The sequence below is a fragment of the Citrus sinensis genome, chromosome 1, assembly GCF_022201045.2.
Source record: "Citrus sinensis cultivar Valencia sweet orange chromosome 1, DVS_A1.0, whole genome shotgun sequence".
Classification (NCBI taxonomy): domain Eukaryota; kingdom Viridiplantae; phylum Streptophyta; class Magnoliopsida; order Sapindales; family Rutaceae; genus Citrus; species Citrus sinensis.
The window spans coordinates 10,828,799-10,844,674 of record NC_068556.1 but is presented as its reverse complement, the minus strand read 5'-3'; the positions used below and the strand labels follow the sequence as shown (position 1 = coordinate 10,844,674).

At 28.9% G+C, this 15,876-nt stretch overlaps 2 long non-coding RNA genes across 4 annotated transcripts; both read right to left on the bottom strand.

Moving 5' to 3' along the window:
- Window positions 1–4,355: 4,355 nt before the first annotated feature.
- On the bottom strand, window positions 4,356–7,026 carry LOC107178654 (uncharacterized). 3 transcript variants are annotated; one of them, XR_008055671.1, is made up of 4 exons: window positions 6,721–7,026; window positions 6,489–6,602; window positions 5,968–6,053; window positions 4,356–4,801 (listed from the first exon to the last, which is right to left on the bottom strand). It is a non-coding gene; the product is annotated as an uncharacterized LOC107178654 (long non-coding RNA). The 3 variants fall into 3 exon arrangements; XR_008055670.1 differs by lacking the exon at window positions 4,356–4,801 and adding an exon at window positions 4,808–5,559; XR_008055669.1 differs by lacking the exon at window positions 4,356–4,801 and having other exon boundaries at window positions 5,739–6,053.
- A 6,205-nt stretch (window positions 7,027–13,231) lies between these two features.
- On the bottom strand, window positions 13,232–14,228 carry LOC112499561 (uncharacterized). The gene is made up of 2 exons (XR_003067132.2): window positions 13,810–14,228; window positions 13,232–13,641 (listed from the first exon to the last, which is right to left on the bottom strand). It is a non-coding gene; the product is annotated as an uncharacterized LOC112499561 (long non-coding RNA).
- Window positions 14,229–15,876: the final 1,648 nt, after the last annotated feature.

Genomic DNA, 15,876 nt, shown 5'->3' with positions numbered 1-15,876 from the left:
ATTATTTTTATTACTCTCAAGCCTCATGAGATTTGTAGCCTCATGAGATTTTTTCTGTTACTACAATTATGTATATAATTTTCAATATATAAAATAAGTTCTTGAATTTTTCAAGACTTAGCTAAATAATTTTTAAAAGTTTATTATGGCCAATATAACATTAGGAAAATAAAAAAAAATTAATATTTTGGGTTAGATTCCAAGTAATTTTAATTTCTCATTGGATGAGTTCCTAATTTTCGTTAGATTTTCTCGTTTATTGTTTCAAATGTTTCATCTAATTATTCCTCTAGTTTTGTGTTGAATATTCCCATTAACTTAGACAGATTCCAATTATTTGGGTTAAGTACCAAATTTATTTTTGGTTAAATAAGTCCCTAATTTTGGTTATATTTTCTCTATTGTGGGTTTATATGCTACAATTATTATTTTACTAGTTTTGTGTTCAATATTACAATTAACTTGGTAAGATTTCAGTTATTTGGGTTAAATACCGAAATAATTTTTTTTGTTAGATTAGTTCCTGATTTTGATTAAACTTTTTCATATTTAGGTTCACATGTTTCAAATTATTAGTCAACTAGTTTTGTGTTAGGTATTCCTACTAAGTTCGTACAATACCAATATTTTGGGTTAGATTCCAAGTAATATTCATTTCCCGTTGGATTAGTTCCTAATTTTCGTTAGATTTTCTCGCTTATTGGTTCAAATGTTTCATCTAACTATTCCTCTAGTTTTGTATTAAATATTCCTATTAACCTGGATAGATTCCAATTATTTGGGTTAAGTATCAAATTTATTTTTCGTAATTTTTATTTTTGGTTGAATAAGTCCCTAAATGTGGTTACACTTTCTCCCTTGTGGGTTTATTGTTTCAATTATTATTCCACTCATTTTGCGTTTAATATTCCAATTAACTTGGTAAGATTTCAGTTATTTGGGTTAAATACCGAAATAAACTTTTTTTGGTTAAATTTGTTCTTGATTTTGGTTAAGCTTTTTCATATTTAGGTTCACATGTTTCAAATTATTAGTCCATTAGTTTTATGTTATGTATTCCTACTAAGTTCGTTCAATATCAATATTTTTTGTTAGATTTCGAGTAATTTTAATTTCTCGTTGGATGAGTTCCTAATTTTCGTTAGATTTTCTCGCTTATTGGTTCAAATGTTTCATCTAATTATTCCTCTAGTTTTGTATTGAATATTCCCATTGACTTGGACCGATTCCAATTATTTGGGTTAAGTACCAAATTTATTTTTCATAATTTTATTTTTGGTTAAATAAATCTCTAATTTTAGTTATACTTTCTCTCTTGTGGGTTTATTTATTTCAATTATTATTCCACTAGTTTTGCGTTTAGTATTCCAATTAACCTGGTAAAATTTCATTTATTGGGGTTAAATACCAAATTTTTGTGTGTTATGAAAAACAATAATATTAATAAGGTGAACTATGTCTGACCCCTTACTATTTTAGTAAATATCAACTTACCATATAATATTGAAAAATCTTTATTGCAACCCTTATTTTTTTCCAATATTTTGGATCCATAATCTAAGTCTCTCTTTTTTTTTTTCTATTTTCATTATTTTGTGAGATCTATTGAGCTTATTGTATATATAATTGAGCTTTTAGTTTTTATACAAATTTAGTCCCATTTAATTATTTTAATTGATTATTTTTAGTTATCCTTAAAATGAATTAATGCATTTATTTTCCTCTTTCTCTTTACTTTTTAAAATAATTTCTTTAATTTTTAAAAACTTTGACGGTAAATAAAAAGTAATATTTAAACTTACTAAAATTAAAACTTTATTAATCTATTTGTGTTGAAATTTCTTTTTTCTTTTTCATTTTGCAATCAATTGACTTCATGAGATTTCTTAAACTTAAATTTATTTATACCTAACTTCTAATCTTTATAAACTTTATGCCCATTTTAACATTCAATTAATTATATTTGTTTATTTTAACTTACAAAATTGAAGCTTACTTAGTCTATTTGTGTTGAAACTTATTTATTTTATTTTTAGGATAGCTTATTTTATCATTTCAATTAACCTAGTCATTTATATTTTAAAAAAACTTCATCAAAAAAATTTAATTCATATAAAACTTTTACCACTCTATTTTCTTTTCAAAATAGTTTTTTTAGTTTCTCATGACTTCAAAAAAAATTATGTTATTATAAGTATTATTATTATTATTTTATTTGTATTTCGTCTACTATTATTATTTATTTATAATGTTACTAAAATTATTATTATTACTATCATGTCTCATGAGATTTATAGTAGAATATAATAAGAACGTATATGTTTATGTCCAGCACTATTTTTATACCCTTTTAGATTACTGAGATATTCTTAAAACATTTTGATTATACAATTGATTTCTACAAGTTACAACACCTAACGCGTTGAAATACTTTTTTTAGTTGAAACCATTATTCATTACTCTAGGAGATCTGATCGTGAATTTGATCACCTATATTAGAGATTTTGGCCTTTATTCACATTTATACTCATTTATCATTTAAATAATTATAATTTTTTAACAAAAAATTAAAACTTTCTTAATCTATTTATGTTGAATTATCTTTTTCCTTTTCTTTTCTGGCCTCAGTTGACTTCATTAGATTTTTTGAACTTGAATTTATTTTAGTTAACTTTTGATCTTTAAAAACATTTTGCCCATTTTATCATTCAATTAATTATGTTTATTTATCTTTGAACTAAAATAAATCAAGAATTAAGATTGTTTCAATTCAAATTAAATTTTTACCTCTCTATTTTCTTTTCAAATTAGTTTTCTTAATTTCTTATTACTGTAACCAAAAACTTATGTCATTAATTATAAATATTATATTATACTTAAATTATTATCACTATTATTATTTACTTTTTTACTCTTACTATGATCATTATTGCGATCCTACCTCATGAGATTTGTTAACATTTTATTTTTAAAATGAGTATCTTTCTTTTTCGTTTTTAAGTATGCATATCATTTTTAATTTATAAAATAAGTTCTTTAATTTTCAAGACTTAGCTAAAATAATTTTTAAAAGTTTATTTTAGCCACTACGACATTATGAAAATCTAACACTACAGTAACCAACATTTTTTAACATGCTTTTGCATGTTTAATCAACTTATCTTTTTCAAATGGTCCTTATTTACAAATAAAATTATAATGTCCTATTATTTTATCCAATGTAGTTGAAAATTAATGGAAAAAAAATCCAATACAAGACTTTCACTTAAGCAGTTAATGACTATAGTGAACCGATATGTGGACTACTAAAAAGTTAGAATTGCAGAGGAAGAAGAGCCAAAAACCCCTTCTATTGAGAAATTATTTTACAAACTCGCAAGAAAATAACTCTTTAAAAACTTTTAACATCAATAAACTAATACAAAATTAAATCAATTTATAACTTTTAATATCAATAATTTTGATCACACAAAATTAAACTTCAGATGCTGCTGCTAATTTGAGATTTAGATTTCATGGGTCTCTGCAGTAAAAAAAAAAATCATATTAGAAAAAAGGGCTGCAAAGAAATAAACAATATTAAAATTTCAAATGCATGATCTAAATTCTTAGTCAGGATCAGTCATATATTGTATTAATAGAAAAATTGAAACTTAAAAATAAAATAAACACATAACTACATTCTAATTTTAACAACATATTTTTTGATGAATTTTTTAACAGCAATATTCAGAATATAAAAAATATTCTCAAATGGCATACTCTTTTATGTTTACTTTCATTTAATGACAAATTGATCACGGCGATAAAGATAGAGGAGAATACATCCAAATAAACAAGAATAAAATTTCAGCAGTACTGATTCATGATTGCATGAATAATATAAATTATGAAATAGCATTGGTATGAAAAAACTCACAAAACGCAATAGAAACTAAACACCTAAAAATAACTGGCAAAAATTTGTAAGCATATAGATTCATTCATGAGTAAAATGCATCCAAAACAAAGCCTTGTTTATTTGTTTATTATAGTTTCGACAATTCTTATAATTTATCAGCATACCCAGACACTGTTCAAGTAGCCAAAATACTTAAAAATGACTGGATTACTAATTACCAAAGCATTTGAAATGTAGGAATATCAATACCACAATAGTTGAAAAAACCAAAACAAAAAAAAGGCAACTCAAATCAAGGAATTGGTAACAAACCAATCTATTACCAGAATCAATAAGCCATCTAGTTAAAGTAGAAAAATAAACCACGCCTAGAAAGCAAACAAAGCCATTCAATATTTTTAAGAAGATGTATGCTTTGTTGTCTTGTATCACTTTTTGTACTTCCTCCAAGATATTCCATGAACCAGAAACACCATTTTCCAATTCAGTATCCATCACTACATCAATTCATGGGCTTGCTCCCATCAATATAACCTAAACATTTCACCATTACGAACTTATCATTCTAGAAGCAATGAGACTATTAACAGACTTTTAACTTTCACTTTGCATACAAGTTCCCTTTACCCATGTAGCCATTCTCAATATGTGCATGTAGCCATCCCCACTTTTCTGGTTTTTGAGAAGCCTTACCAAGCTTTCACAGCTTGAGCAAGTTGTCATGTTTCCATTCTAAGACAATAAATATAACATGAAGATAAAACTCTTTTTTCATAGCTAAATGATAAAATTTAGTACAATCAGAGACATAACTATGTCAACCAACTCTGAATTCGCACCTTGTATAATGTCATTGTTCAATTCAATCAGCCTTTATCCTCTTCTTCACATCTAATCTCACTGCAAAATCAACAAACATTATAGAACCTCAATATCCAATTTTACAATCCCTTCCCCATAAACAATGTTAACATCCACAGTATTTTGTGCAGAAAAATTGATCAAATAATGTCCTTATCACCTTCATTTTACTCAATTCAATCATAATTGAATTCATGTCAATCAATAATTAAGTAAATCCCTAATTGAATTGAGAGAAAAGACAAAAAGGCAAGACTTAGCATATTCGTACAATAGTTTACTTTTTCTTTTCAAGTTGGAATAGTTGTAAGATTCAATATGAAATCAGAATACAATCAAACTCAGCATCATAAAAACTCTTGCAAAAAAATAGAATTCAATAGCATGGTCGAATTAAGGACCAATATTAGAAGCATTGGAGCTTTTAACATCTGAAATGTGCAATTTGATTAAATTAAGAGTTGCAATCCATAGAAAGTAACGGCAAAAGTTGAAGCTGCAGTAAGCTTATAAATAAATAAAAACAACGAGGCAACTGATGAGCAAGAAAGAGAAGATATAAAATGTGCTTTCAGTGACTAATCATATTATTTTATCTGTTATTTGAATGACACATAAATACTAACATATTCATCATTTAAAAAAAATTAAAAAATAATTCCAATTCAAATTCTACTCACATCCGAATGTATGTTCTTACAATCAGACTGAGTAGATGATGAATGGAGATCATAATCTCTATAGAAAGAATATGGAGCTTCAAAGTACTTGGGTTGTTTGACATTACTCCCTTCAACCTTGAGAGAATTTGAAATAACATTAGGAGAAGTCAACCAGCTCTGAATACAGAGCAAGGATATACGAAAAGAAAAGACAAATATGTCATAAAAAGAGATTCCTAATATTCCAAACTAATTAGAGACTAAGAACTATGGCCAATGAGCATAAAACTGGCAGTAATGACATTTGATAAACATTTCCAGGGAATTACCCAAGTGATATTAGCAAAAGTAAATCTTAATAAAACATTTCTAAAGACAGAGTCAACTACAATGACAACAATATCCCCTCACCACTCATTTTAACATAAAACCAAGAGTTATATAAAGAAAAAAATTGGAAAATAAACACAAAAAATATTCACTGCTGCTCGATCAAAAAACAAAAATCAAAAGTAAAACAAGTAGGTAACAGGATAAGGTCACCTGTCTGTTACAATGAGAATAATGACCGTCAGGGCACGAAGATCTCCCTGAAAAGCCTCCCCTCATATTCTGATGACTCACAGACCCTAAGCAACGAAAGAATATGGAAGGAAAGATTAGGGCTTAGATTATTATTATTTTTTTAATTTTTTAAGAACTAAAATAACTTTTCAGTCTCGCAGTTTGAAAAGCCAGACTCTAGGAAATCACAATTCAAGAAACATTGACAATTAAACAAAATCCAGACCCCATCCAAGGTTTTAGGATCAAAGACCAAATCATGTGGTATGCTAGTTTGTGATCTAAAGGCATATAAACTAGCTCAACTTGGTGGTGTAAACAAGTAACTGAAGGAATCAATCAAAGAAACCAGCTGTGTAAAACACTTTGAATTTAAAAAAATCAGTGACATTTAACTGAAATTTCATCCCAAATTTATCCAATTAGATAAAAAGAAATTTAAAAACTTATATAAACATGCAATTATTTGTGAAAATAAGGAACGAAGAGAGAGGATTTACTGTGAATCTGCTGCAAGAATTTGTCAAAAGCTCTACTTGGACTACCGGTTGTCAAGATCTTCTTTTGTGAAAAGAACTGCACCACTCATCACTCAAATGTCTACACCCCAAAAGCTTCATTTCACGTCACCATGCCACCATCCGATTACAATTACATGCCAAATATTTATATATTAACATTTAGAGTAAAAATTAAAAGCAAACAGGAAAAGGGTGTTGAATGAAGACTCACCGTAACCCAATAGAATTGAATTAACCAAGGCCAAAAGAACACAAATGAATGCATGCTTTTTGAGCCCTTTCTTTTGACGACTCATAACTGCTTCTACATTTTGATGATTATCGGGTCCTCCTGCTCCAGCGGTCTCTATTTTTGGCTCCAATCAACTTAGTAGCTATGCTTGCGATGGTCAATACAACAGCAGTTTAGTCATGTTGGAATAGCGATGGCAGCTCGGCTGGTGGCCGGTGAGGTTTTGAGTGTGTGAGGACTGAGATATTGTGAGAGCGGCTAGGGTTTCTAAAGAAATAGTAGAATATGAAGTATTTATACTTTAGGTGAAAAATCATAAAAATTCAATTTGATACATATTAAAAATAGAATAAAATTTGTTAAATATTTCATTTAGGCGCTAATTTTGCCCGCCTAGGTGAAAAATAATTCATTCACTTATATTATTACAAAAAAATATGACTTTTTAAAAAAAATTATATTTATTTTTAATCCCTTACCTCCCGAAAATTCAAATTTAGGTAGCCAATTAAAATAAAGCAATTTAAAATTACTTAGCTACACCCATGGGTCCTAAACTAATTTGATATTATTATATTAATACTTTATAATAATGATAGGATCCCAATATTTATAACCTAATTTGTATTCTAAATACATATGTCACTCAATTACTTTTTACCATTTAGATCTTTTTTTGAACAATTATATCCAAATGAAATATATTTTAGTCACTATATTCAAAGGGCATAATTGTCCAAAAAGATGTGTATGCGATCATTATGAGATTAAGATGGACTTTTTATGATCATTTTGCTAAACCATGGCTTGTTGTTGACGTTTTCCCTAACATTTACTATACAATGGGAATATGAATTGTAATTATTACTAATAATATTACTAAACCCTAATGGGTGAGTTAAACTCATGTATGACTCTAAACATCTCCTTTATTATTATTATTATTATTATTATTATTATTATTATAATAATAAGAACAATGTCATTTATGTATACATATTCTGATAATAAATATCGTAACTAAGTTTAGTTTAATCAAATTTAAATTGGCTAACAATTATGGCTAGTAACAACATAATAAAGCTTAATGTTATAAGATCATTAATCACAATACCACTAATAGCAATAGATCAAAAATTAACAGTACATATGTAATTGTCCATTTTAAGTATTTATAGAAATTGTTGTGACTTGAAAATAGTGAATAAATATAACTATAAAAGATAAACGAATAAATAAAGTAATTAATTTCATAAATATATTCACATGAATTAATTTGCACAAGAGGTTATTTGTGAGCATTATTTAAACTTATAGAATATTAGAAACATTATATTTGTCTAATATACAAATATTTTGTTATAGGGTATAGAGTAACATATTAATATTAGCAACTATCATTAATAAAAAATAATGAAAAAAATATTTTACATTTAATTATAATGGACTATCACCAAGATAATTGTTTCATTATTATCCGATAGTTGGATAAAAACTATCATTAGATTGGTAGGTAGATATTTGAGTCATTTTGTGTATTATAGGATTGATTGTTCCAATTATTTGAAAATAAATATGATTAATTATGGATCTAGATATTCAAACTACACTATACTATAAAAAATTAATAAAATATTATGATAATTTTTTATGTAAAATATAGTTAAATTTATAATGTAATATTAAAATAATTTAATTAGTTACAATCAATTTTATTAACTGATACTTAAATCTTATTCCCAGTAGTATAGGAGTCTCATATTTTAAGTATATTTTCATGTTATTAAAAAAATAGAAAAGTATATTTTCATGCAAAGTTGAGGGGGTCTTCGGTAGCTTTTTAGTTTGATTTGATTAGTTTGATATTTGCTTGAAATAAGGGTAGGTAGATGATAATTACCTTTAGTATTTTCTTTTATATTTCCTTGTATAACAGTTACCTTAGGTGGCCGGTTGTATGCACAAATAAACAAATAATAAAAAGCAGCTGTATGAGATACAGCGGCTGTATTATAAGCGGACCCTATAAATAATTGCATAAAACATCTCACTGCTTTATCTCTGCCTAATTTGGTTTCTCTTTAATATTTTTGCAGGTATTAGCTATCAGTTAGTGCTCAACCATCAGACATCATCCAGTGCGTTCTTTTCAGGACTAGGTTACTACCTTCACCCCCATGGTGGTAATGGGACACAAAGACGGACCACGTGATACACGTCCCATCGATCCTATGACATGACATGTTTTAAAGAAGCCAAACAATGCTAAGCAAATAGAAGCTGTTGGTATGGAAAGAGAGACTGCCCCTTGAAATGTTTTATTCTGCTATTCTGTTTAAAAGAAAGATAGTGGCTGGGGGGTGGTTCTAAAAATCTACATCTGCTCTGATTTGCTAGGAAATATTCGCCTTTTTGGTCAACATTCTAGCTTCTGTAGAGATTTTTTTTTTTTTTTTGTAATAAATCAACTCATGAGGAGGTTATATGTTATTCAATAGTATTGAATTTTGCCTGTGGGTATAAGTGACATTATTGATATGGTATGGTTCTGAATGGTAGAAGCTCGGATACATGTCATACTGGCTTATCTTTTTTTTTTTTAATCTTTAACAGGATTGCAGAACCTGTATTTGCTTATTATTTACGACTCTTGTTGGAAAAGTTATGAATTTGATCCTTTGAAAACTTGCATCTTCCATTCATTTAGGCATTTCATTTTAACTTGGGAAATAAACGAGGATATTCTATAGTTATGATGAATCTATGCCTCAATCCTTTTAGAGGCATTTATGCTATTTATGGTACAGATTATTTAACATACTAGTCAGGATTATGGCTATTGGGTTTCAGTGACTAATTATTTAAAATCTAATGGTGCATGTCTTAGTTTTAATTTCTGTTAGTCCTTATCATCATGGCAGCGAGTCGTCGGTGTTGGGTGATGTAACATGATTGTTGTAACTATAATCTGATCCCCCAAACAAAGAAAATTTAAATGGACGAAAAATATTAATAGTGTGTTTACTAATTAGTATTTGAAATTGGAATGGGTTGGAATTAAAATGAGTTGAAATTGAAAGTAGATAATGGAAATTAGAATAAATTATTTATTTTAAGAATCAAAATGGGAATGACTTGTATTGTCATTGATGTGTTTACGTTGTCTTAAAATTTGAATAAATTGTTACAAGTTACTAAAATAACCTTAATAAAAATTTATTATAATAATTGTGATTATTATTATTATTCAAAATAATTATTGTTAATAATAATAATAGTGGTGGTGGGGTGATAATAATTGTTAAGATTATTATTACTAGTATTATATTATTATTATTGTTAAAATTATTATTACTATTACTACTACTGGTATCATTATTATTATTCTTATTAACAACAATTACAAAAATAAGAATAATAGCCATAACAATAGTATAATATAAAAATATCTTAATTGAGGACAATAGTGAGTAGGGGTGTTCACGGATCGGATTTTGTGGATTGAACATCAATCCACATCTGATCCACGATTTTGGGGATTATAAATTTTTAATCCAATTCAATCCACGGATTAATGAAATTCAATCCAAATCCAATCCATACGTCTGCAGATCGGATGCGGATTTGACTCAATCCATATCCAATCCACCATTTTGCGGATTGATTTACAGGCTAACAATTTTTAATCATGTCTTATCCATGAACTAACTAAATAAAAAATTAATATAAAAATGATCTTAATACCGATCAAATTTAAAATTAAATAAGATTTAAATAAATTAATTGTTTAAATAAAGTTAGAAAATACATTCAAAATTTCAAAATATAACACACCAAAAAAAAAAAAAAACTCATTTGTTTAGATAAGTACTTGAAAATTAACTGCTTAGGAAACTATATTTTTTATTTAATTATTTTTATTTTATATTATTATCGGATAAGACATAATATGATGTTAATGTAACTACATTTTAACTTATTTATTTATTAGTAAGTATAATGCCTAATTTATAAGTTTAATTTTTTATTAAATAAATATTTTTTTTTTGCGGATTCACATAAGTAAATCCATATTCAATCTACCGATTGCGGATTTTCAAATTTTCAATCCAATCCACGGATCAGATTTATGCGGATCAGACGGATTGAGCGGATCGGATTGGATTCTGAACACCTCTAATAGTGAGCTAAAATGGGAAGTTCAAGGAATGGAAACTTGATTCACAACCCCGAATCAAGTTTTCATTCCTTAATTCCAAAAATATGTAGGCCGCACATGTTTCATTCTCGTTCCCATCTCTATTTTAGTAAATAAACACTATCAATCATTCTCATTCAAATTTCCGATTTCCCAATCTATAAAGTAAATGCAATATAAAGGTATGTTTGGCATAGTGTATTATACTGCATTAGGGGTACGTTTGGCACACTATATTATATTATACTGTATTACATTATTTTAACACAAGTGTATTGTATTATGATGCATTTCATTAGCACTAGGCTATAATAATGCTATACAGTGTCTAGTACGACACTATACTGTATTAATTTTTTAATTATATTATGTTTGGTGTTGCGTTGTATTATATTATATATTTTTTATGATTAATTTAAATTTTGTATTACAAAAATTACCATTATGGAAGTTTTAAATAACCGAGAAAAATATAATATGTGAAAGTCTTAAAGTTTAGTATTTGTTACAATAATTTTCTTCATCTAGATAATAAAACTAATAATTCTATATTTTTACCTGTGAAATAGTAGGGATGGCAATGGATTGGATCTGATCCAAGATCCACGTGATCTAAATCCAATTGGATCGGATTTGGGTCGGTTTAAAATGAATTTGGATCGGATTTGGATATCGATATGCGGATCTAAGATGGATTTTGGTGGATCTAAGATCTATCTTAATATCTAAATCCATATCCATATCCACCAATCTTTTAATTTTATTTTATTTTAAAAGTTTCTTAACAATTGTGGAATTATAATGATAATAAATTTTATTCATAGCACATTATTGATATTTACCATGCATTTAAACTCTTCAAACTTAAAGGTTAATTTTGTAAATTTAAAGGTCAGCCAACCCCAAAGCATGTACATATAATATTCAAATTGAAAGTCAAGTAATACAACCTAGCAATTTATTTTATTGTATTGGCTAAATAATTTTTAAGGAATATAGTTATTCATATATTTAGTTAAATATGGTCATAATAAAAATAATAAAGCACTAAATATAAATCATATTTAATTTATATGTCATTATCTAATGTTGTAGGAATAAGGGTGGCTGTGTCCTGGATATTAGAATGATGAAGGAGACAATATAATATTAGATTGATTTGACTCTACAATTATTTTTGAAGGATATTTTATTATCTTTCTTATTTGTTGTTTTGTGTAAAAGTATAAGTTACAATATTTATTATATTGATAACAAAAAAATTATATAATTTATTTGTTATCAATACATTTTAGCCTTCATCTTCATTCTAAAAAATTATTTTTTTTTTATTGCTAAGTTTTAGAATTCATGACGGATTTAGAACATATTTGGATTTTAATTTTTTTTAAGATTTGGAGCAGATATATATATTTATTTCTTTTTTAGATTTGGATATGGAGCAAAAAATATGGATTCATGATGGATCTGAAGTAGATACGGATCTTAATTTTTATTATGGATATGGATCTGGAGCAGAGTAGATCCAACCTATATATGCTCCATTGCCATTCCTATGAAACAGAGATTCAAGAAAAATAAATAAATTAAGTTTTATTAAAATATAAACAACAAAAATAAATAGTTAAAATATATGGTTTTATTCAAAAATAACAGTTCAAAACCTGCATTATTTGCCCAGCTTTTGGATTCTTTTCTTGTCCTCTTTTTTCCTCCCGCACATGAACAGATCAAACTGAAATGAGCTTTTCATTGTAAAACTTGCTTTAGGGGCTTTTGTAATTACCACATCACATTACAAGAAAAAAAAAAGGAATATTTGATAGTTAAAAACCCAATGAATCATTTTTAAAAACCCAAAAGCAATATCCAAAAAATAAACTCAATAGCTCCAAAATTTTTCGTAATAGCTAGTAAAAATATGAAAATATAAACTATTAAATGTATTTTCATTAATATGATAATTGATAAATGCATCTCAACAAACAAATTGAAACATATTGTAAAATCAATGTTACGAAACAAACTTTTTGCATTGCATGAAGATGTCTCTTATATTCTTTTTTTTTAATCTAATAGGTATCGAGATTCAGTTCAAGAGCATATAGATTAACTAAACCTCTAATTACAATATATACAAAGTTTCATAACAAAACTTCATTTTTGCTGCCACTAGACCTATCTTAGGCATGTGCTATACTGGATGCCTTCTTGACATATATGTATGTATATATATATATATAAGCACTCTAAAAATTACTTATAGATGAAAAACATAAAAAAAAAATAAGATGAAGATACAAACTAAACTTTTCACCATTATTACCAGAAATGAAAACACATGTCTTAATAACATAGAAAATAATGTCTCTCAGTTTGAATTTTTAGTGTTCCATGACCTGTTCATTTGCAAAAATGAGAGAATTTAACAGGAAGTCATAAATAATCTAGAACGCCTTGGAGGAATTGAGTTGTGGTGTGTTCGAATTGAGCCCAACAACAAAACCAGATTTCTGGTTTTCATCCTTGTTTTAACAACTGTACTTCATTCCTAGTTCATGGTTGCCATGAGCAGTTCCAGGCTTCACATATCAAAAAGGACCTATCTTTGAAGATTCTTGGTTCTCACCCTTTTCCCAACTTCGTCATCCCTGCCTCCCAAGCTTCCCACTCACTATCTAGGTTCATTATCCAAGTCATACCTACCGTCATCATCATCAAACTTAAATCAACAATTCAGATCTAACCCAAAATCAACAGTTCCAACTAAACCCAAATCAATAGTTCAAAGCAAACCTTAATCATAAATCAATTTAGAAAATCAAATCCTAAACTTTATCTCCTATTTTAATATAAGCAATTTGCCTAACCTTTTGCTTGATGATTTTGGTGATGAGGGGAAAGCGCAGCGAAGCTGTAGCAATAGATGTGATGCGCATGCGGTGAGGTAGTGGAGTAGTAATGGCATGGAAGCAGTGAGCAATATATGTGCTGTCCCCCTGGACCACTTGACGACGTTGAGTTGGTTGATGAGGAACTGAGTGAAGAAGAAAGATTTTGTGTTTGAACAGAAGGGGAGGGGATCATGTTTTAAAGAGGGAGATTTTCATTTTCCTTATGTAATTATGCATAAACTCGTATCCCACTCGGGTTTAGTTAATGTGATGTATTACAATAGTAAAATGATGTGGTGTAATGTAAGATAAATTTTAACCCCTTCAAACTTGAATCTCGAGAGAGACTCAGACCACCTTGCAAGTTGTAGATCTAGGATTTCTCCTTCTTTTCTCCTGAGTAATCCCTGTAGGTATTTGTAGTCTGTTTCAATCACAAAGAGAGTTAGTGAGAGAAAGAATTGAAATTTTTTGAAAACAGATACAAATACATATATTATTATGAATACAAATACAATACATATATTATTATGAAGACAAATACATACATACTATATGTATGTATTTGTCTTCGAGTGCAATCTTGTATTTGTAAATCTCTCATTCCTCTTGATTAGCCGTAGCGTTAGGATGTCTTTGAAGATAGGAGCGAACATTCGGTCGAACCATCTTCCCTTGCCATATCTTCTGCTGGTGTGGATCAGTTGTGGTTCGAACATTATTACTATAGTAGCGTGGGTGTCACACTCACTCTGATAATAATAATATATGTATGTATTTGTATTCATATGTATTGTACCATCCTTTGTGATAAGGATGAGAGTGTGAGTGTGACATAAAGTAAGGAGTGAGTTGTAAAGAAGATTCCTTAGAGATAAGGATCAATAATGCCTACAGTGTGTAATAGTGGTTCCCTTGTGCCTATAAAAGGGAACCCTTGGTTTGTCTCTAGGCATGGAGTCTTAGAGTGCAATCTTGTATTTGTAAATCTCTCATTCCTCTTAATGAAGTAACCTTCCTCTGTTTTTAACAAAACCATTTTTGGTATTAGAGCCAAATTTCCCAAAAGGAAACCCCTGGGTGTGCAACAATATTATGCTCTGTGGTTGCCGAAATACTTCGGATCCTCTACATCAGAAAGTTGTTGGATACTAATCTACCTGTCTAGCTTTTCCATACTAAAACTTACAGAGTGAATTCTGTAAGGTGTGGCGCCCCTTTGAGAAGGCCAGGAGAGCCGTGTTTAGGGCTTATCACCCCAAAGAAAACCCTTTGATTTCTTTTAGCCATGGAAAACCAAAACAGTAGCAGATCTGGAAATCAACCAATTTCTGATCAAGCATCCACCTCGGCCATCAGAGTCCCAACTGATAGTTCACCCTCCATAAATTTCCAATATGAAACTCAAGAGGATGAAAGCAGTGAGAGGGCGGTTCAGTCCTTTAGACTTGATCCGTTAGATCCCTACAGATACTACCATATCAGTCCCACTCTTAATCAACTAAGAGCCATAATTCCTATCAGACAGCCCAAGATTAAAACCATCTATAAATCCTCTGAGATTACTGTCCAGTCCGTCTCCTCCAGTTCCAAAGAAACATACCTTCCTATAATCTCTACCAATGAGGTTACAAGGTATAAGCTACAGGGATACAAGGGGTTACACCTTGGAGCAATCCAAATAGGAATACAACCATTGTTCCTAGCTGGAAAAGATATCACATGCTTCATTGCCATCCTAGACACTAGATGGTAAACTTTTGAGAAGGCCTTGATCACTGCTGACGAAGCAGGACTCAACAAGGGTCATGTCGTTCTCCAAGTTGAACCCAACTTCACCCTTGACATACACAAGCCATCCCTCACTGATGCCATTAAGGTATTAATTCAGGTCAATGGTTTAACCATGAAACCTGATGAATCTGCCTTGGCTATTCACCACACCATGACCTATAAGGTCCAAACCCATCTGTTCTCTATGAGCAGCACTGGTAGACCTATTACCAGATTTCTTTCTGGTGATGTCAGAGTCTTCCAACCCAG